Source organism: Quercus suber, unplaced genomic scaffold (assembly GCF_002906115.3).
Source record: "Quercus suber isolate HL8 unplaced genomic scaffold, Cork oak 2.0 scaffold_4, whole genome shotgun sequence".
NCBI lineage: Eukaryota > Viridiplantae > Streptophyta > Magnoliopsida > Fagales > Fagaceae > Quercus > Quercus suber.
The window spans coordinates 2247982-2269860 of record NW_027069470.1 but is presented as its reverse complement, the minus strand read 5'-3'; the positions used below and the strand labels follow the sequence as shown (position 1 = coordinate 2269860).

The 21879-nt window shown below is 35.5% G+C and overlaps 1 long non-coding RNA gene and 2 pseudogenes across 1 annotated transcript; all 3 read left to right on the top strand.

Annotated features, from left to right (window-relative positions):
• The first annotated feature begins 991 nt into the window (after window positions 1–991).
• Window positions 992–6684, top strand: LOC111989889 (putative disease resistance protein RGA3; annotated as a pseudogene).
• Window positions 6685–11228: 4544 nt separating this feature from the next.
• LOC112009533 (uncharacterized) lies at window positions 11229–14050 on the top strand. Its single transcript, XR_010628212.1, has 3 exons — window positions 11229–13299; window positions 13420–13525; window positions 13660–14050. It is a non-coding gene; the product is annotated as an uncharacterized LOC112009533 (long non-coding RNA).
• A 1621-nt stretch (window positions 14051–15671) lies between these two features.
• LOC112037842 (linoleate 13S-lipoxygenase 2-1, chloroplastic-like) lies at window positions 15672–21526 on the top strand (annotated as a pseudogene).
• Window positions 21527–21879: the final 353 nt, after the last annotated feature.

The following is a 21879-nucleotide window of genomic DNA, read 5'->3' as shown; positions in this document are numbered from 1 at the left end:
AAATAAAGATATTAAGTAAATAAATCGGAGAATAAACTCAGCACAGCACAATGACTACTCTCATGGATGATGCTTCATAAATAATAATACATAATTTTTTTTAATTAACTCTGCACTCCTATACAAACGGGATCAAATATGCAAACAATAGCTATTAACAAAGATAGAATGCCTTATAGTTTAATTAGTTGACACTTTTTAATGTTTCTAACAAACATATCCAGGATTCAAATTCTCACTCTCCCCAAACTATTAGATTATCAAAAAAATAAGGGTAGAATGTCATTGGGTATTAGCCTATTAGCAAGTTAAGTTGTTAATTTTATTTGTGATATAAATCTCTAATTATATTTTTTGTTCCAAAAGACAAAAGAGGGAGAATGACTGTCTATACATATTATATATATAAGCAAAGCCAAATTTAGTGCACATATTCATCTTATTTAATATGATAAACTCACGTATAGAACACAAAATGATATGCAAATCTGTGTTAAAATGTGAAAACTGCAGAGTCAATTATCTTGGTTCTAACAAAACAAAAGGTGTGGAAAAATCAGGTGCAAACTCTTTCCACAAAGAAGAAAGTGGATAATCTGTGAAAAAGGCCATCTGATCATCCCATAAGCAATTCGGACATAGGCCTTACTTAACTTTAAAAAAGAAAGTTACAGGCCACACTCAAGCCCATCAAGAGAAGTTTTGGACTAAGCTTTTGCCCTTCCTGAACAACTCCAAGTGGGCCTTGTGATTTCGGACTTACCTACTCACTAGTCACTACATCAGCATCACTATTTGTAAAAAAAAAGCTTTTGTGTTTTGTAGCAATTTCCACGTAAAAAAACTGTATATAATTGCTGTGTGAACCCAAAAAGGTTTGAAAGATAGAAGTTAAAAACTACAGTGGTGCGTGCATCATGAGTATATGAAAGGTTGCTTTAATAATGGCGAAGAGTGGAAAGGAAACACTTGTTGTCCACACGGTTTTCTTTTCGGTCCTGAGGTCCAATGGGTGTTTTCCCTTCTTTGAACTATGCTTGTTTTATTCGCATCCTTGTACCCCACAACTACTTGTTCTTACTTTCATCGATCGAAGCACTCAAAAAGCAGGGTCTTTTCTTTTATTCCACCTGAATAGTCCATCCCACTATCACAGATTGTTCTAGTTTTACTCTTACCCTCCAGTTCTCAGTTCTCACAAAGATAGCATTCATTCAATTCTCACTAATTAAGAAAAATGGAATCATCGGGAAAGCGGGCAACCTAGCACTCCAAGAGATCGTGCTCATCTGGAGTGTCAAAGACGAGATTACAAAACTTGGGGAGACAGTTTCCACTATCAAAGCTGTGCTTCTGGATGCAGAGGCGAAGCAACACAACAGTGAAATGAGTGAAGCGATCAAACTGTGGCTGAAAAGGCTTAAGGATGCCATGTGTGATGCGGATGACTTGCTGGATGAAATCTCCACTGAGGCCTTGCGACGGGAAGTGATGACCCGCGACAAGAAGGCAAAAGAGGTACACATCTTCTTTTCCAAATCTAACCAAGAATGGGTCATAAGGTTAAGGCCATGAGGGAGAGGTTTGATGCGATCGCAGCTGATAGGAATAAGTTTCGCTTAGAAGAATGTTCTGAGGAGAGACAAGTTCGGTATAAGACAAGAGAGCAGACTTACTCTCATGTACATGCTGAAGCTGTTATAGGGAGGGAGAATGATAAGAAGGCTATTATTCGATCTCTGTTGGATGCCAATATTAAAGAGAATGTTTCGGTCCAATATATATAATTGAATCTAAGTAGACAAATAAATATGATACTACTACATTCCTTTTCTGTCCTCTAAGAAATCTTATTTGTTTGTTTGTTCTCTCTCTCTTTTTTTTTTTTTTTTTTTTTTTGGAATGTGTGTCATCAATGTCACCGACTGTGAGTGTCTCTGAGTTATGGACTATCAGACTCAGAATAAGAAGAGCAAAAGACAGTGCTGTCCATGTAAGGACATTTTTTCGATGAAAATACTGGGGGTATGTATGTCTTTTAATAGGTGCATTTGGGTGTGCCTTGTTTGTCCGTTATATATTCCTAGAGAGAGAGAGAAAGAGAGAGAGAGAGATATTGTTGGAATCAAGAAGATGCGGCGGTTTTTGAAGCTTCAAATTGAGCCCATCTCTCTCTCCTTATCTTGAACATTGAAGGGTCCCACTACCTTTGATTCCACTCAAGATTCTAAAACAAACTACCATTCCTTGCTCCCATGTCTCAACATTCCAAATTGTGGACCATGTTGAACGGATGAATATGAAAATATTTTTGCAAAAATGCCACGTCAATCTCGTAAAAATCCATGTCAGAGAAAAAAAATTGAATTACTAATTTTAAAGAAAAAAAAATCAACTTACCAATTTTATTTTTCTTTCAATTTCTCATACGTAATAGCCCGACTCCTCTCTCTTGAACCCAAGTCCAAACCAAGAGCCTAAAAAATGAAATTATAAAGAAAAATGAAATTGCTATGTTGATTAATTTATTTGATTCATTTTTATTTTTCTTTAAAATTAGCTATTCACTTTTTTCATACTTGGATTTTTATGAGGTTGACATACCATTTTTAAATAGTAATTAAATCATTTTATTAGCCACTTAAGCTTTAAGTGTGCCAACAGTACAATTTATTAGTTATATAGGCATTTTTTGTTAGTAAGTTAATCGTAAGGACTGAATTGACTATAACCTCAAAATGTATGAACCAAAGTGGTGCTTTTACCAAAAATTAAAGCTGGGTCCGGTATGATATTTTTTCATGATTACAAATTATGATTAGAGAAATATTATTTTTATTTTAGATTATTTTTATAATTGTAAACAATATTTTATGACATGTAAGAGGTCTATTTATCATGCCAAATTTATCAACCTTTGGAAAGAGATAATAACTCTATCTGTCTTTCTCTTTATAAAGTTTAGTTTTGTTATTCATTGAAAAAAATATGCTGATTCTAATAATGATAGATACTCACCTTTTGAATGCAGTTTTGGTTTCTTGTTCATTTTCTGATGTTAAGTGGTTATTAGCCTATTGGCAAGTCAATTTGTTAATTTTATTTGTGATATAATATCTATGAAATTTCCATTAAAAAGTTGTATATATTGTTGTAAGATTTTTGGCTTCCATCGCTATCCTTTTGAAATTATATTTTTTATTCCGAAAGACAAAAGAGGGAGAATGATATATATAAAAGCAAGCCAAATTTAGTGCAAATATTCATCTTATCTAATTTGCTAAACTCATGTATTATTAGTACACAGATTGATAATCAAAACTATGTTAAAATGTGAAAACTGCCAAGTGGATTATCTTGGTACTACCAAAACATAAGTGTAGAAAACTCAGGTGCAAAGTCTTTCAACAAAAACTCTCAAGCCCATTAAGAGATGTTTGGGACTAGGCTTTTGCCCTTCCTGAATCAACCCAACTGGGCCTTGCGACTTCGAACAACCTATACTAGAACCACTGCGTTAACCCAAAAAAAGTTTAAAAGATACTACTGTGTCGGTTGCTTCAATAATGGCGAAGGTTTAAAAGAAACTTTATTTGCACTTAGTGATATTGCTATATAAGCATTGATACCATGATTATATTTCACTTCATTTGATTTTGATTTTGATTAAATCATGCTTCCAAGATATGGCTATGTGTCCATACTCTTCCATTAATATGCCTTGCCCAAATTATGATCTTGATGTAACTTTGCACGTTTCCACTTTGCAGGGGTGTTCGTTTCTTAGTATCCAAGCATTCAAAAAGCAGCCTTATCATCCAAGCATTCAAAAAGCAGAGTCTTATCTTTTGGTAAATCTGCTAGTCCATCCCTTATCACACAGATCACAGATCATTCTGGTCTTACTCTTACCCTCCAGGTCTCAGTTCTCACAAAGATAGCATTCGTTCAATTCTCACTAATTAAGAAATGGCGGAAGGAGTTCTGTTTGACGTTGCTAAGGGAATCATCGGGAAAGCGGGCGACCTTGCACTCCAAGAGATTGCGCTCATCTGGGGTGTCAATGACGAGATCAACAAACTCAAGGAGACAGTTTCCACTATCAAAGCTGTCCTTACGGATGCAGAGGCGAGGCAACACGACAGTGAAGCGATCAAACTGTGGCTGCAAAGGCTTAAGGACGCCATGTTTGATGCGGATGACTTGCTGGATGAAATCTCCACTGAGGCCTTGCGACGGGAAGTGATGACCCGGGACAAGAAGGCCAAAGAGGTACGCATCTTCTTTTCCAAATCTAATCAGCTAGCACATGGTCTTAGAATGGGTCATAAGGTTAAGGCCATGAGGGAGAGGTTTGATGCGATTGCAGCTGATAGGAAGTTCCATTTAGATGAGCGTTCTGAGGAGGAACAAGTCAGGTATAAGGCAAGAGAGACTCATTCTCTTGTACGTGCTGAAGATGTTATTGGGAGGGAGGATGATAAGAAGGCCATTATTGAATCTCTGTTGAATCCCAATGTTAAGGAGAATGTTTCTGTCCTTCCGATAGTTGGTATTGGAGGACTAGGAAAGACAGCAGTTGCTCAACTTGTCTTCAATGATGAAGAAATCAAAAACCATTTTGAGCTAAAATTGTGGGTGTGTGTCTCTGAAAATTTTGATGTAAAGATAATTGTTGAGAAAATCTGGGAATGTATAAAAAATAAGAAACCAGAAGACCTTCAAATGAACACATTAGTCAGTGATCTCGAAAAAGGAATTAATGGAAAGAGATACTTCCTTGTGTTGGATGATGTGTGGAACAAAGATCGCGAAAAATGGAGTAAATTGAAAGAAATTTTAATGGGCGGTACAAGAGGCAGTAGAATCTTAGTGACTACACGTAGTGAAATCATGGCAAGGTTAGTGACTACAGGTAGTGAAATCGTGGCAAAGATTTCACAACCTATTCAACCATATGTGTTAAAAGGGTTTAGATGAACAACAAGCTTAGTCTTTATTTAAGAAGATGGCGTTTGAAGAGGAGGAAGAATTGAAGAATGCAAACTTTGTAGAAATTGGGAAGGAAATTTTAAAAAAGTGTGCGGGAGTTCCGCTTGCAATTAGAACAATAGGTGGTTTATTGTATTTCAAAAAATCCGAAATAGAGTGGAGATCATTCAAAACCAATGAACTTTCAAAAATACATCAGAATGAAAGTGACAGTTTACCGACATTAAAGTTGAGTTACGATCATCTCGTGTCACACTTGAAGCAATGCTTTGCTTATTGTAGTCTATTTCCCAAGGATTACAAGATTGACAAATCAAGTTTGATTAATATGTGGATGGCACAGGGGTTCATCACATTGTGTGACGAAAAGCAATGTCCGGAAGATGTTGGTCATGAGTATTTCATGGATTTGCTATGGAGATCATTCTTTCATGAAGTTCAAAAAGATGAACTTGGCAATATTTCAAAATTCAAGATACATGATCTCATGCATGATTTAGCAATACAAGTAGCAGGATCAGATTGCACCACCATTAATTCAAAAGTGAAAGTCATTAAAGAGAAAAGTCGTCATGTGTCATTTGAAGATAAATTGTACTCATCATCGAAAATTTTGAGCTCATTATGTAAAGCAAGAAGGATAAGAACATTTCTTTTGCCATGTCAATCAAAGTATCTTAATGTAAAATCAAATGATTCAACGTATAGTAAAATTATTGCAAGTTTTAAGTTCATACGCTTGTTGGATATGCATAACATGGGGATTAAAACAATTCCTAGTTCTATAAAAAAGTTGAAGCATCTAAGATATCTTGATCTTTCTGAGAATAGAGGTATTGAGATGCTTCCCAATTCTATTGTCAAGTTGTACAATTTGCAAACACTTAAATTCTTTGGGTGTGGAAACCTTAAAGAATTGCCAAAAGATATTAACAAATTAATCAACCTCAGGTTTCTTGAGTTTGATGGGTATTGGAGTTTGACTCATATGCCAAATGGACTAGGCCAATTGACTAATCTACAAACATTGTCAAGATTTGTGACGAGTGAGGGTAGGATTGATTCAGTGCCTAGGAGTAGTGGTTGATTGACGGAACTTGCCAGGCTAAATGAGCTAAGAGGAAATTTGTCAATTGACTTTCTCAAACACGGAAAAGATGCCGCATTAAAGTATAAGGATGCAAATTTGAAAGAGAAACAACGTCTTGATAGCTTGGACTTAAATTGGAAAGAAGAAGACATTGATGAAGAAGAAGACATTGATGATAGGTTGAACTTAAATTGGGTAGAAGAAGACATTGATGAGACGAGTGCTGGTTATGATGACATGTCATTGGAAGCCTTGCAACCACATATAAATCTCAAAGCATTGAGTCTAAGGTGGAACGGGGGAGTGATATTTCCACGTTGGCTTGTGTCGCTCACAAATCTTGTCCGATTTGAATTAGATTCATGTAAAAATGCCATTATCTTCCACCGTTGGACCAATTGCCTTCTCTCAAAATTATCCATTTGGAGGGATTGGATTCTTTGGAGCACATTAGATTCAGAGAGAGATAACAGTGATTCTTTATTCTACCCATCTTTGGAGAAACTCAATATTTGGTTTTGCCCTAATTTAAAGGGATGGTGGCGGGGAAGGAGGGATTCTCTTCCTTCATTTCCTCGTCTTTCCAACTTATCAATTATGAATAGCCCTTAGCTGACTTCCTTTCCTTTGTTTCCATATCTCGAAAGTTTGAGCCTACATGAGTGTAGCTTGAAGCAGTCATTGGAAAGGATGATGATGAACAACAAGACTTCAGGGAATCTACCATCAATCGATTCTTCTTCTTCTTCTACAATTGTTGCCCCTCTCTCCAAATTAAGTGACATGAGTTTAAGTGAAATGGAAGAAGCTTTTCCAGAGGAGTGCCTACCAAATCTCATTTCTCTCCGTACTCTATCTCTATCTGAATATCCTCTTCCTCAAGGCACATGATATCTTACGGCACTTCAACATTTGGAAGTTTTTTCTAACGTGGTTGATTTATCCAATGATTGGGATGAGATGAAATGCCAAGGACTTAGGACCCTTCTCTCTTTGGAATTCAAACAATCTCCGAACTTGGTCTCTCTCCCAATGGGACTTCAATATGTCAGCTCTCTACAAAATCTCAAAATTTGGTGGTGTCCTAGTTTGATAGCTATACCGGAGTGGATAAGCAAACTTATATCTCTTCAATCACTTGAAATTTGGGATTGCCGTAATTTGGAATCATTGCCAAAAGGAATCGGTGCCGTTACCTCTTTGCAAACACTACATATTTGGGAATGCCCTAAATTGGAATCATTGCCAGAAGAATTCGGTGCCCAATGGAGAAACGTTTCACTACATATTTGGGAATGCCCTAAATTGGAATCATTGCCAGAAGAATTCGGTGCCCTTACCTCTTTGCAAATACTAATTATTATAGGATGTCCCATCTTACTGAAAAGATGCAAGAAGCAAATTGGGGAAGCTTGGCATAAAATTTCTCACATTCCCAATTTGAAAGGAGATTTGTCTCGGCAAGAAGAAAAGCCAGGTATATAAAAGTCATCATTTTACTCCCAACCTTGAATTAAAAACAAATAATCCAAAAGCCCAATTCTTCTTCTACATTGTTCTCTCTCAACGTCTGTATTTCTTGGTGATTAAATTTTAGATGCAGAAGAACCAAATGAAGAAGCGAAGAAACCTGCTCATCAGAATTGGGAGTTAATTAAAGCTTTTGGGTGCTGCAATTGTTCAACTCAGCAACTCACTCACTGGTACTATCTCCTTTCTTTTGTTTATTTGCTAATAATTTTCTCATAGATTAATTTCTTAGATTTTATTAAACTCCATCTTTGGATTTTCAACCAGGCTGATGTGGTGAAGTATTTGATTTCCCATTGTGTAACAGAGTCAAAATTGGCAAAAGGTAATATTGCTAGGAGAATTGAATCAGATAACCATGCCATAGGAATCAGCTCATTGTACAAGTATACTATTGCTTCAATTCCATATTGGTAATATGGTTCTAGGAAGAATCTGAAACTGGACATAAAAACATGGTTGTGTCTACTTTAAGTAAACTTTGACATCTCAGCTTTAAATTTTAAACCATTTAAAAAAAAAAGGTTTTTTACTCACTTTGGTTTCTCTACAATTGATCTAAGAAGGGTTAAGGAGGAAAAAAACACAAAGCTCAAAATTTCATTTTGAAAACACCGCATTTCAAAATATACATCATTTGATAATGATTTTCAATGCAGCAAGCACCATGGCTGTGGAATGTTTAAAAGTTCAAATTTGCAATGACAATGCCATAACATTATAAGTCACAAAATCAACTGAAGGTGTCTAATAATGAAATTCACCAGAGCTAACAGGCTTACGCCCCACTGATCCTTCCTCCATGGTTTTTCTGTAAGTCATTAATTTTCCTTTCCAAACCGATTATCTTGTCCGCAAGCAGCTTCTTCTCTTTCTCACTATCCTCTAACTGCTCTTTGTACTTTAACATATCAGAGTTAGTTGAATCAATCTTTTGAAAATAATTGGTTTTGTAATTTTCTTCTCTCATCCAGCTCATGGCTCTTTACTGAAGCTCCGGTTGGAGTTTACTAGCATTATGTTCAAAATATTCCAATTTGGCCATAAGTAATTCCTTATGTTTTTTTATTCTCTCTCAATAGCTGTAGATTATCTGAAATTTCCAAGGCAAGCCAATCAATCTTTTTGACTAAATTTTCTCTACTACTTTTTGTCTCTTTCTTCTAAGCTCATCTTCGAGCTCATCAACTTTTTCCACAAGGCATTGATGTGACCATGTATCTCTCCAACAGGATGCAGATTTGGACCAGCTAATGTGGCAGATTTTACATTGGAGGGAAAATTTGATGCAATGGGGACACTAAAATAGATGTTTTTCACTTCAGAAGTATCTGAAAGTTTGTTTCCAAATTCTACATATTACCAGGCAATAGACAAAAGTTAAGAAGCAATGAAAGCATTTGATATAATTTGTACACAACATCTATTTTGATACCATGATAAACTACTGGTCTGGAACACCTCATATCAAATGATAAACTGCCACTTGTCCAAAAATTGAAGCCATTATGTAGAATGAATTTAATCATTATACTATAATCGTAAAATAGGCAATTATGAATCTAAGCTGAACCGACCAAATTAGTCTAAGCTGAATTTAATCACACATTAACAAAATTAGTAGATTCAAACAAATTAGGAACTTGTGAAGTGCCAGAAGATCATCAAAAACTTCACCAAACTTATTGCAACTACTTATGATTTACAATTATAGAAATAAAAAAATAAAAAAAAATGTTTTAGACCTCTATTCATTCTAAATGCCCTAATACCAAGTGAAAATCCTGGTTTAGACCCCTATGTTAATTATTCAGAGGAATTATTAATTGGGCTCAATTAAGTAATCCACAAGATTATTATATTTTCACCACAGTTAATCAATCACCAAATGATAATGAAACCAAACATAAAAGAAAATGCAATAGAGACTTACCAGGTGAAGTTATTGAATCCCTTCCTTCTTCTACCTCACTGCTCTTACGTCCATGATTTATAATCAATTCATTAATTGTCAATTTTTAACCAATTATTTTGTCCACAACCAGGTTCTTCTCTTTCCCATACTCCTTCAACTGTTGTTTGTTCTTTGATATTTCAGTGTTATCCCAATCAATTGTTGCCGTAATTGAGCTCCTAATTTTCTTCCTTCCTCAACCTCATGAATCTTTTTCTCAAGAACCTCTCGGAGTCCATGAGCTTTATTTTTGGAATGTTCTGATGCAACTGTAAGTAATTTCTTATCTTTTTTATTATCTTCTAATAGCTTATAAGCATCTGAAAATATTGAGTTAAGCCTTTCACAATAATACAACATTGGAATTTGGCTACAAATTCAGATGCAGAGGCCATGCAAATATAACATAAAACGATTAATTAGGTCTCAATGAACGACAGATAACTTTAAACAGGCAAGTAGATCAAATAAAATTCCATAATAGTTCTCTCCATAGGAGATATTCCAGAGAAAATCCAAAGCCAAACAAAAATATCTTGGAAACAAGAAATATGTGGCCAACATTGGAGCATCCTAACTATGACCTAGGGAAGTAGGCTAGTTCAATCTTCTTCCTCAATGACCTTGGTACCCAATCCCTTTAAGCTCTCTGGAGGGATCTCTGCAACAGTGACTAGTGAGAAAAAATCCTCCTAGCACTTATTCATCATTTCTCTTATGCGCAATATAGACATAAACTCTCCTTGGCCCACTCCGAATCCCACGACTCCAGACATGCTTGTTAAGCTTAACATCCACCCTGACAATAGTTTTTCCCATAGCCTTTTAGGCAAACTTCCTGATTTCCTTTATGACCTTTGGAGCCCTCTTCTTGAAAGTGCTGCACATGGGATTGGAAAATGGAACTGTTACTTGGCAGCGTCCAAACAACAATGCATTAGCTAACTGGGATACATAAAAAAATCAAGAACAAATATAGCCTTGTAGAGTGCATATTTTATAAGATTAGTAATACGGAGAGAGAGCAGTAAGTAGATGGTAAAAACATAAACAATTTTAAGAAACAGATAAAGCCTTGTAGAGTAGCATCTTTTATAAGATTAGAGTTTCTTGGTGGAACTTATAGAAGATCTTAACTTTCAGCCACACAGGGTAGCTGGCTATCTACATGTGTACTAAAATGACATACAACTCTTGGGAATGTGTATACTCGAGAGAAAAGTTAGGATTTCAACAACTGTAAAGTCATACTAAAGCACTGAATATATTGCTTACCATTGTAACCCCAAATAAATAGAGAAACCATACATGTAGAAGTATATACTAGTTCCATTTCTCACCCAATACTTATAAAATTATATATCCATGCATATCTATATATTACTAAAAGCTGAAGCGTAGCAATTAATGTTGCTACGCTCACATTGAGCCACGTCAGCAGCCATGTCATTCCCAACCTCTTTTTTGAATTTTTCATTTAATTTTAAAATAGTTTTTACTAATTTTAAAATACTAATAAAACTAAAATTATTTACAGCCTTATCTCCACTTTAAAGTCCACTTCTTATACATTTAATTCCTCTATAAAGCCCAAGCCCAATCCCTTTGTCAAACCTAATTTTTTTCACGGTTACAACATAAACCCAAGCTTATTGGAGATCATTCTTTCATGAAGTTGAAAAAGATGAACTTGGCAATATTTCAAAATTCAAGATACATGATCTCATGCATGATTTAGCAATACAAGTAACAGGATTAGATTGCACCACCATTAATTCAAAAGTGAAAGTCATTAAAGAGAAAAGTCGTCATGTGTCATTTGAAGATAAATTGTACTCATCATCGGAAATTTTGAGCTCATTATGTAAAGCAAGAAGGATAAGAACATTTCTTTTGCCATGTCAATCAAAGTATCTTAACATAAAATCAAATGATTCAACTTATAGTGAAATTATTGCAAGTTTTAAGTTCATACACTTGTTGGATATGCATAACATGGGGATTAAAACAATTCCAAGTTCTATCAAAAAGTTGAAGCATCTAAGATATCTTGATCTTTCTGAGAATGGAGGTATTGAGATGCTTCCTAATTCTATTGTCAAGTTGTACAATTTGCAAACACTTAAACTCTTTGGGTGTGGAAACCTTAAAGAATTGCCGAAAGATATTAACAAATTAATCAACCTCAGGTTTCTTGAGTTTGATGGGTATTGGAGTTTGACTCATATGCCAAATGGACTAGGCCAATTGACTAATGTACAAACATTGTCAAGATTTGTGACGAGTGAGGGTAGGATTGATTCAGTGCCTAGGAGTAGTGGTTGATTGACGGAACTTGCCAGGCTAAATGAGCTAAGAGGAAATTTGTCAATTGACTTTCTCAAACACGGAAAAGATGCCGCATTAAAGTATAAGGATGCAAATTTGAAAGAGAAACAACGTCTTGATAGCTTGGACTTAAATTGGAAAGAAGAAGACATTGATGAAGAAGAAGACATTGATGATAGGTTGAACTTAAATTGGGTAGAAGAAGACATTGATGAGACGAGTGCTGGTTATGATGACATGTCATTGGAAGCCTTGCAACCACATATAAATCTCAAAGCATTGAGTCTAAGGTGGAACGGGGGAGTGATATTTCCACGTTGGCTTGTGTCGCTCACAAATCTTGTCCGATTTGAATTAGATTCATGTAAAAATGCCATTATCTTCCACCGTTGGACCAATTGCCTTCTCTCAAAATTATCCATTTGGAGGGATTGGATTCTTTGGAGCACATTAGATTCAGAGAGAGATAACAGTGATTCTTTATTCTACCCATCTTTGGAGAAACTCAATATTTGGTTTTGCCCTAATTTAAAGGGATGGTGGCGGGGAAGGAGGGATTCTCTTCCTTCATTTCCTCGTCTTTCCAACTTATCAATTATGAATAGCCCTCAGCTGACTTCCTTTCCTTTGTTTCCATATCTCGAAAGTTTGAGCCTACATGAGTGTAGCTTGAAGCAGTCATTGGAGAGGATGATGATGAACTACAAGACTTCAGGGAATCTACCATCAATAGATTCTTCTTCTTCTTCTACAATTGTTGCCCCTCTCTCCAAATTAAGTGACATGAGTTTAAGTGAAATGGAAGAAGCTTTTCCAGAGGAGTGCCTACCAAATCTCATTTCTCTCCGTACTCTATCTCTATCTGAATATCCTCTTCCTCAAGGCACATGATATCTTACGGCACTTCAACATTTGGAAGTTTTTTCTAACGTGGTTGATTTATCCAATGATTGGGATGAGATGAAATGCCAAGGACTTAGGACCCTTCTCTCTTTGGAATTCAAACAATCTCCGAACTTGGTCTCTCTCCCAATGGGACTTCAATATGTCAGCTCTCTACAAAATCTCAAAATTTGGTGGTGTCCTAGTTTGATAGCTATACCGGAGTGGATAAGCAAACTTATATCTCTTCAATCACTTGAAATTTGGGATTGCCGTAATTTGGAATCATTGCCAAAAGGAATCGGTGCCGTTACCTCTTTGCAAACACTACATATTTGGGAATGCCCTAAATTGGAATCATTGCCAGAAGAATTCGGTGCCCTTACCTCTTTGCAAATACTAAGTATTATAGGATGTCCCATCTTACTGAAAAGATGCAAGAAGCAAATCGGGGAAGATTGGCATAAAATTTCTCACATTCCCAATTTGAAAGGAGATTTGTCTCGGCAAGAAGAAGAGTCAGGTATATAAAAGTCATCATTTTACTCCCAACCTTGAATTAAAAATAAATAATCCAAAAGCCCAATTCTTCTTCTCCATTGTTCTCTCTCAACGTCTGTATTTCTTGGTGATTAAATTTCAGATGTAGAAGAACCAAATGAAGAAGCAAAGAAACCTGCTTGTTAGAATTGGGAGTTAATTAAAACTTTTGGGTGCTGTAATTGTTCAACTCAACAACTCACTCACTGGTACTATCTCCTTTCTTTTGTTTATTTGCTAATAATTTTCTCATAGATTAATTTCTTTGATTTTATTAAACTCCATCTTTGGATTTTCAACTGGGTTGATGTGGTGAAGTATTTGATTTCCCATTGTGTAACAGAGTCAAAATTGGCAAAAGGTAATATTGCTAGGAGAATTGAATCAGATAACTGATATCGCGGAAGCCTGAAGAAAAGCACACATGATGCTCTTTTGATGGAACAGAAACTAAACTATTAATTCCTGGGTAGTAAACCTCGAATCCACGAGGGGTTCCTTGAATCCACAAGGTGATAGGTCTGGAATCCACCAGAGAACACAATAGACACAAGTCTGAATTTTTATTGATAATAAACTATGAAAAACGTTTACAAACTTAGGAGACTATTTAAGGGCTCCTTAAAACTTGACAGACAAGAAAATATAATATAAAATAACTCCTAATTGATACCTAATCATAACAGGAATCAAATTTGACCTTAAAAGCATTAAATGCACCTAAAAACAATGAAATAAATCACCTAAACATAAAATAACGTTTTTTACATAAAAATACCAAAAATAATAAATTATAATAATTAAATAGTAAATTGTGTCCTACATCAGACCCCTCCACTTGAAACAAACTCGTCCTCGAGTTCATCTTTGAAATCTGGAATCTCCCATGCCAAGAGAATAAATACGTTGAATACTTCATCTTCTTTGTCTTCTTGCCAAACTTGAAAGTCATTAATTGGGCAACTTGAACTTCTTCTCCCTTGATCTTCATGTAATTGACAATATTCACCAAATAAGAGTCAATGATCAAATCAAATCTTTCCACCCCAATAAAATCAATAAACTTTGTTTCGGTGTCCCCCAATAAAATATTAGGAGTTTGAATGTTGCAATCATCTAACTTGATTTCATCGAGATCGTTGACAACTTCCTCTATAATTTCTTCTTTAATGGTCTCTACTATCTCAACCTCAAGATCTTTCTCTACAATGGGGTCTTCATTAATCTCCTCCACAATCTTGATTTTAGGTTCTTCTTCTATAACAAGGCCTTCATTAATTTCCTCAGAAATCTCTATATTTTCTTCTATATTCAATTCTTCCTTTAACGGTGGAATATTTGGCTCTTCAAAATAATTCAAGTATGAACTTCTTGGCCAATAATAATCTTGTATTGTATACGACAGGATTTCTTCACAATCCAAAGGATAAAATTTGATAGCAAGCATCTTTTTCATCCTTGGCCATAAATGAATTTTGTCTTTACCTTGTCGAATTCTATCAGATTGTACTCGTTCCCACCAATATAAGGCATACTTACTAAGTTTATACAAAGCAAGTCCAACTTTTCTCTCATAGCAAATATTCTCATAGTCAAATAAATCCTCTAGATCAAGTAACCAATCAAGAAAATCTTCTTTTAAAAAATAACCATTAAAACTTACAATTCTCTTATAAGGTCTATATGAAATTTGCTTACCAATAGGTTGCCCGTGAGTTATGTCTCCGTTGCAGTTATCCCTATTGTTTCCATTCTTCAACGGCGCCATCTTAGCATAGATATTTGTGAGTGCTTGTTGTACGTCACGTAATATTTGCTAAGTTATTCGTCGTTGTTGTGGTGGTGGTTACCGTCTCGCCGGTTAGCAATCAGGCCAGGGTAAGTCAAGGCTCTGATACCAACTGATGTCGCGGAAGTTTGAAGAAAAGCACACACGATGCTCTTTTGATGGAACAGAAACTAAACTGTTCGTTCCTAGGTAGTAAACCTCGAATCCACGAGGGGTTCCTTGAATCCACAAGGTGATAGGTCTGAAATCTACCAGAGAACACAATAGACACAAGTCTGAATTTTTATTGATAATAAACTATGAAAAACGTTTACAAACTTAGGGGCCTATTTAAGGGCTCCTTAAAACTTGACGGACAAGAAAATATAATATAAAATAACTCCTAATTGATACCTAATCATAACAGGAATCAAATTTGACCTAAAAAGTATTAAATGCACCTAAAAACAATGAAATAAATCACCTAAACATAAAATAACGTTTTTTTACATAAAAATACCAAAAATAATAAATTACAATAATTAAATAGTAAATTGTGTCCTACATCAATAACCATGCTATAGGAATCAACTCATTGTACAAGTATACTGTTGCTTCAGTTCCATTTTATATAAAGCTTCCAATTTGTTGTTCCACAGATAATCTCATGTATCACAATTTATTATCTAAGTTAAATCACCATCGGATCATGCTTCATAATAAAATATAATTTTCAAGCACCGTGGTTTTATTTTGAAAAATTGCTTGATATTTAGAAGGAAAATGTTACTATATGTTACCAAAGCAATGAACTATCTAAATTTTCTCACTTTGTTGATTTTAATATTGTTAGTTGGTTTGAGCTTTAAAAAAAAGAAAAAAAGAAAAAGAAATCTTCCACTAACCTGTTTTATAAAACCAAATATACTTTATAGAGATCGGGCTCCTATTAATTATTGTTGTTGTGATTACAGAAATATTGCAATCAAGATGGTTCCTTTTTTTTAAGCTATTTTTTCTACGGATAGTGACAGTAGAACCTGTTGCTAGCGCTTTAGGTTTTTATCATGCGCTTTAGGCTTTCTCAAGTGAATCATCAATGGAGGTAATGTATTCCCTGCTTTTAAGGATAGCTTAATTTCATCTTTGGATTAATTTCTTAAGGTTGCTTTGCATACCATGGAGTTATTTTAGAGATATGGCACCTGTGAAATATCACATAAATCTAGCACCTTGTTGGAATTTTTTGTCTAGTGCTCTGTCCGATAGGTTCAGGCTTGCTGGTGTATTAGTATTGCTGTTGTAAAGTGTCATTTTTTTGTTGTCCTGAGTTGTAACTGTCTTAGTGCTTTGTCTTGTCCTGAGTTGTAACTGTCTTAGTGCTGTGTATGCTGGTTCAGACTTGCTGTTCTATTTGTGCTTCTGGTTTTCAACTTGGTTTCAATGAAATTTCTGCCTGATTATCCAAAAATAAAATAAAATCTAGCACCTTCTATTCTCAAGAACAGGAGTTCCTAACTTGTCTAATGGCTTTTAAATTGAATACTAGACAACAACAGCTATCAGACAGAGTAGAACAAATGATTTTATATCCAATTATTTTAGTTCCAAAGTAAAATTATAAGGTCTTTACACAAATAGCACCCTTTTTCTTCATTTTTCATAAAAAATTTTCAATTATGTTATATGAGTAAATTTTTTTCTAGGTAGAAGTTGACTTTCAAGGTTAAGGCGTGACTGTTCACCTAAATGAGAAAAATTGATGCTTTTAACCGCGAACTTCCTATCTTTGCGGTTGTGGGATGTTGGAATCGATACCAAGGCTTATTAGACTGAACTCATTGGTATTTATCTCATTTCCTTTTTTTACCCTTTATCTGCTCTTAGGATTTTTGATCCTTAATTTATGACTTTTGCATGTTAAGAGAAAAATGTGACTTTTACTTCATCATTTACTTCTTTCTAATAAATTGTATCTTTGTATTTCAAATTGAGCTGGATGAAATGATGTATTTGATGGGCTTCAACTATTGTTTGAAATGAGTAAAATTTGGCTCAAGGTGATATCGAGGTAATATTGCAGGGAGAATTAAATCTTGCAACCATGCTGCTGGAATTAGCTCATTGTATAGGAATTTTTACGGTTCAACTCCTTTTTATATGTAAGCACCCAACTTGCTGTTATATCTTCAAGACAGTTCCTTAAAAAAAGGGATAAATTACATATTTAGCCCTCAACTTTTGACATTTGATTCAAAAAACCTTATTATACTTTAAATTGTTTCACTTTTGTTCTTAGATTTTGAAAATTGCTTTAATAGTATTTTTTATCAATTAGATAACGATAAGACCTTTTGAACCATTTTAAAATATGAAGATGATTTTAGAATATATCTCAAAAGTTGAGGACAAAATATAGAATCTAACCAGGAAAAAAAAAGACCTGGTTTTCTTTGAGTATTTAAGTACTTGATCTCAAATATGTTACTTATAAATGTAACATTGTCCTTATATACAGTCTGAAAATTCTAGTTTTAACTTTATGCCAGCAAAATACATTAATAGAATGCCACACGTTTTTTAAGAGTAAGAAGTACAAGACATGTTATTGTGTCTAGTTGAAATTTGAAAAAGAATTGGAATGTGATATGTTGTAGAATGTAGCTTTAAACAAAGTAGTTCCTAAATAAAAAGCTATAATGATTAATGGTTATGATCATATACCTTTTGATTGTACTACACAATTATGTTATCTGAGATTGCATAATAAAGGACAGTAGCAACAGCATAAGATCATCAATAACTGAAGCTTTGTGACTCTGCATTATTTTGACAATGTAGACCCTTTGTCAGAACAAAGAAGCAGCAGTGTATATGTGCCTAGGGACGAGGAATTCTCAGAGGTAAAGCAGTTGACATTTTCAGCAAAGACCCTAAAATCTGTGATGCATGCACTGCTGCCTCAGCTTGAGATATCACTTCTTGACCCCCACTTGGGATTTCCACACTTCACTGCCATAGACTCACTATTTTGTGAAGGACTCACATTGCCTAAGCCTACAAATGCCGGCTTCTTTCAGTCAATACTACCAAGGCTTGTGAAGGCTGTAACTGATACTGAAGAGAATCTTTTGCTCTTTGAGACCCCCGCATTCATTGATAGTATACATCTCATTCTCTTTGTATGACTTTCACTCTCTCTATCTTTGTCTCTGTCTGGCTCTCATTTGTATACATGAATCTTCTTTTGTAGGAGATAAATTTGCTTGGTTCAGGGATGAAGAATTTTCTAGGCAAATTCTAGCTGGTCTTAACCCATGTAGCATACAACTAGTTACGGTATGCATTTTTCATGGACTTATACAAAGAAGAATTTAAATAATAAAAAAAATTTATTTCCCAATGTCCATCTACGTGTATAAACTTAGTGAAGGTACTTCACTACATAGGCCGTTCATGCTAAACACTAGTTTCATCTTCACGATTTGAATTTTTGTTAGAGAGAGAGAAAGCAAAAGTCATAATTAATGTGGTGTGGCCTAATGGCCTATGCCCACAACAGAAAATCCTTGACGACCACATCTTTGTTATTTGAATTATTGTCCTACAATGAACCCAATGTAAGATACATGGAGTAGATAACACTAGGCTAACCTTAGGGCTGCAGTACTTGTGTGACTATGATTAGTTTGCTTGCAGTAAACTAATTAAATGAGTTTAGGTCTCTAAACTCAAATGAGTTTAGGTATCTAGAGCCATAATATTTTCAACATTCAGAACAAAAGAAATATGTTCGATTTGCAAATTTACTATATATCAAATGGCTAAATATCTGAGTTATTCAGTGGAAAAATTTATTTATAATCTTAAATGGCATTAAAATTTGTGAGTTATGTCATGCAGGATTGGCCCATGAAGAGTAAGCTCGATCCTAAGATCTATGGACCGCTTGAAACTTTGATTACAACAGAACTAGTGGAACGAGAGATCAGAGGCATTATGACTATTAATGAGGTTAAATATGTACACATAATTAGATGTCAATCTCCCTATGTTCCTTTCCTTTTGATGCTAATACTCCACTCAAAGTGTGCCTATAAATTTGCCTCTCTTTGTACAGTTACAATTGTTACATGTCTGAATAGTTATTTTCAACATTTCCATCTCATTTAAGCATATTTAATCTAAATATGCTTTCTATCAAATGCTAAGTGTGCAGATAGGTATACATGTAATAAAAACTAAAAGATAAAATTATTATTATATGGGAAATCTTGAGATGCAAAAAGTGCTTCCATCATTGCATAGCATGTTTTACCTAAAATTTCCAATGATTATCTAACTGAATCATCTTGCACTTACCTCTCTTCAAAGGCAATCCACCTGAATGGTTGATGAATGAGTCCTCTAATTTCCATGGTTGCAGGCCTTGAAAAGTAAGAGGCTATTTGTGTTGGATTATCATGATTTGTTACTACCTTATGTGAACAAAGTAAGAGAGGTAGAAGGGTCTACATTGTATGGTTCAAGCGCATTGTTCTTCCTTACTAAGGATGGCACAATAAAGCCTGTTGTCATTGAACTCACCCGGCCTCCAACTAGTGACAAACCCCAATGGAAGCAAGTTTTTACCCCAACGTGGGATGCCACAGGTTGCTGGCTGTGGAGGCTGGCTAAAGCTCATGTTTGTGCTCATGACATTGGTTATCACCAGCTTGTCATTCACTGGTGAGCACTATGCAAACATGAACTCAAATCATGATAAATTGGCATTGCAATCAACTTCTTTAGTGACTGATTTTGGACAACCCTGAAACTATGGTTAAAGAATTCCCCTTGATATCATGCTAGTTGTCTACTTGGGCTTAGACAAATCACAATTGTTATCATTGATTTTTGGGATTCTTTCTTTGTACTTTTGTAGGCTATGGACTCAATGCTGTATAGAGCCATACATAATTGCAGCTAACCGACAATTAAGTGCAATGCATCGAATTTACAGACTTTAACATCCTCATTTCAGATACAAAATGGAAATCAATGCTCTTGCCCGAGAGAGCCTCATTAATGCAGGTGGGATAATTGAAAGTGCCTTCTCATCGGCTAAATACTCCATTGAACTCAGTTCTGCTGCTTACAACCAGCTCTGGCGATTTGACATGGAAGCTTTGCCAGCAGATTTGATAAGAAGGTATTGCAGATGATCAAAATAATATAAGATTATTCTAGTTTTATTCATGGTTACTACAAGGCATAATCAGATGAAAAGTTATCTGTGGTTATACTTAGGTTGCTACTTTTTCAGTCAGCAGTTTCTCAACTTCTTGATACTTAATGAATTGTCAAGCTTGCAAATTACTTTGCATAACACCCTCAATGAAATTTCAAAATAGTATTGTTGATCAACTTTCAGGGGAATGGTGCCCCTGACTAGAATGGTGAAAAAGAATACACGTGACTAATAATGACTAGACTCTTGAAGTTCCATGGCTGATCCCAATATTTGGGGACTAAGGCTTGGTTTTGTTGTTTTTTTCAGGGGAATGGCAGTTGAGGATCCAACAACTGAGCATGGCCTAAAGTTAACCATCGAAGACTACCCTTTTGCTAATGATGGTCTAATCCTCTGGGATGCCATTAAGCAATGGGTAAGTGATTATGTGAACCACTACTACCCTGAACCATCTCTTGTCCAGTCTAATGGGGAGCTTCAAGCTTGGTGGACAGAAGTTAGAACAAAAGGCCATACTGACAAGAAGGATGAGCCATGGTGGCCTGTCCTGAAAACACCAGAAAATCTAATTCATATTTTAACAACCATAATCTGGGTAACTGCTGGACACCATGCAACTGTGAACTTTAGGCAGTATATGTTTGCTGGTTACTTCCCTAACCGGCCTTCTATAGCTCGAACCAACATGCCAACTGAGAATCCATCTGATGAAGAATTCAAGAACTTTTTGAAAAAACCAAAAGTTGAACTGTTGAAATGCTTCCTTTCACAGATTCAGCAACCAAGGTGATGGCTGTTTTGGATGTCCTATCAAATCACTCACTAGATGAGGAGTATCTTTGTGAGAATATGGAACCATCTTGGGGAGAAAATCCTGTCACAAAAGCTGCATTTGAAATGTTTAGTGGTGAACTGAAGGAGCTTGAGGGAATCATTGATGAGAGGAACACCAATTTGAAACTGAAGAATAGAGTTGGAGCTGGACTTGTACCATATGAGCTCTTGAAGCCATTCTCAAAGCCAGGGGTCACTGGTAGGGGAGTTCCTAATAGCATATCCATCTAATACGATGGTAGTAGCATCAGTTTTTGTGTAAATAAAATTGGGTACATGTACTGAGGAATTTCACAACTCTTCCATCCCATGTGATTTTCTTGGTCTTGGATAGGATGGTTAAAAATTAAAATGCTATTAGTTCAATTCCAATCAGATCTAATTTTTGGTCACCACAATAATTGTAGCCAAAACCACAATAAGCTGAGGAATCAACTTTGAGGTGCATTTTGATGAACTGGGGATTGAAGAGTAAAGGACTACATGACTTGCATTTGCATACACATCTTAATTGAGATGGGGCTTTAGGTAGTATCAGGAGCATGTTGGTGATAATATTGCGGAGAAGCTTTGATGTTGACATCTCATAGATCGGCGGTGAGATTGGTGGAGCCGGTGATGAGTTGTGGAGGGGGAGTGAAGAACCAAGAGATGGAGGGGGGGTGAGTGACTGACTGAGTTGTGGGAGAGAAGAGCTGAGAGCCTGAGAGTGAGAGAGATGGGGAGCA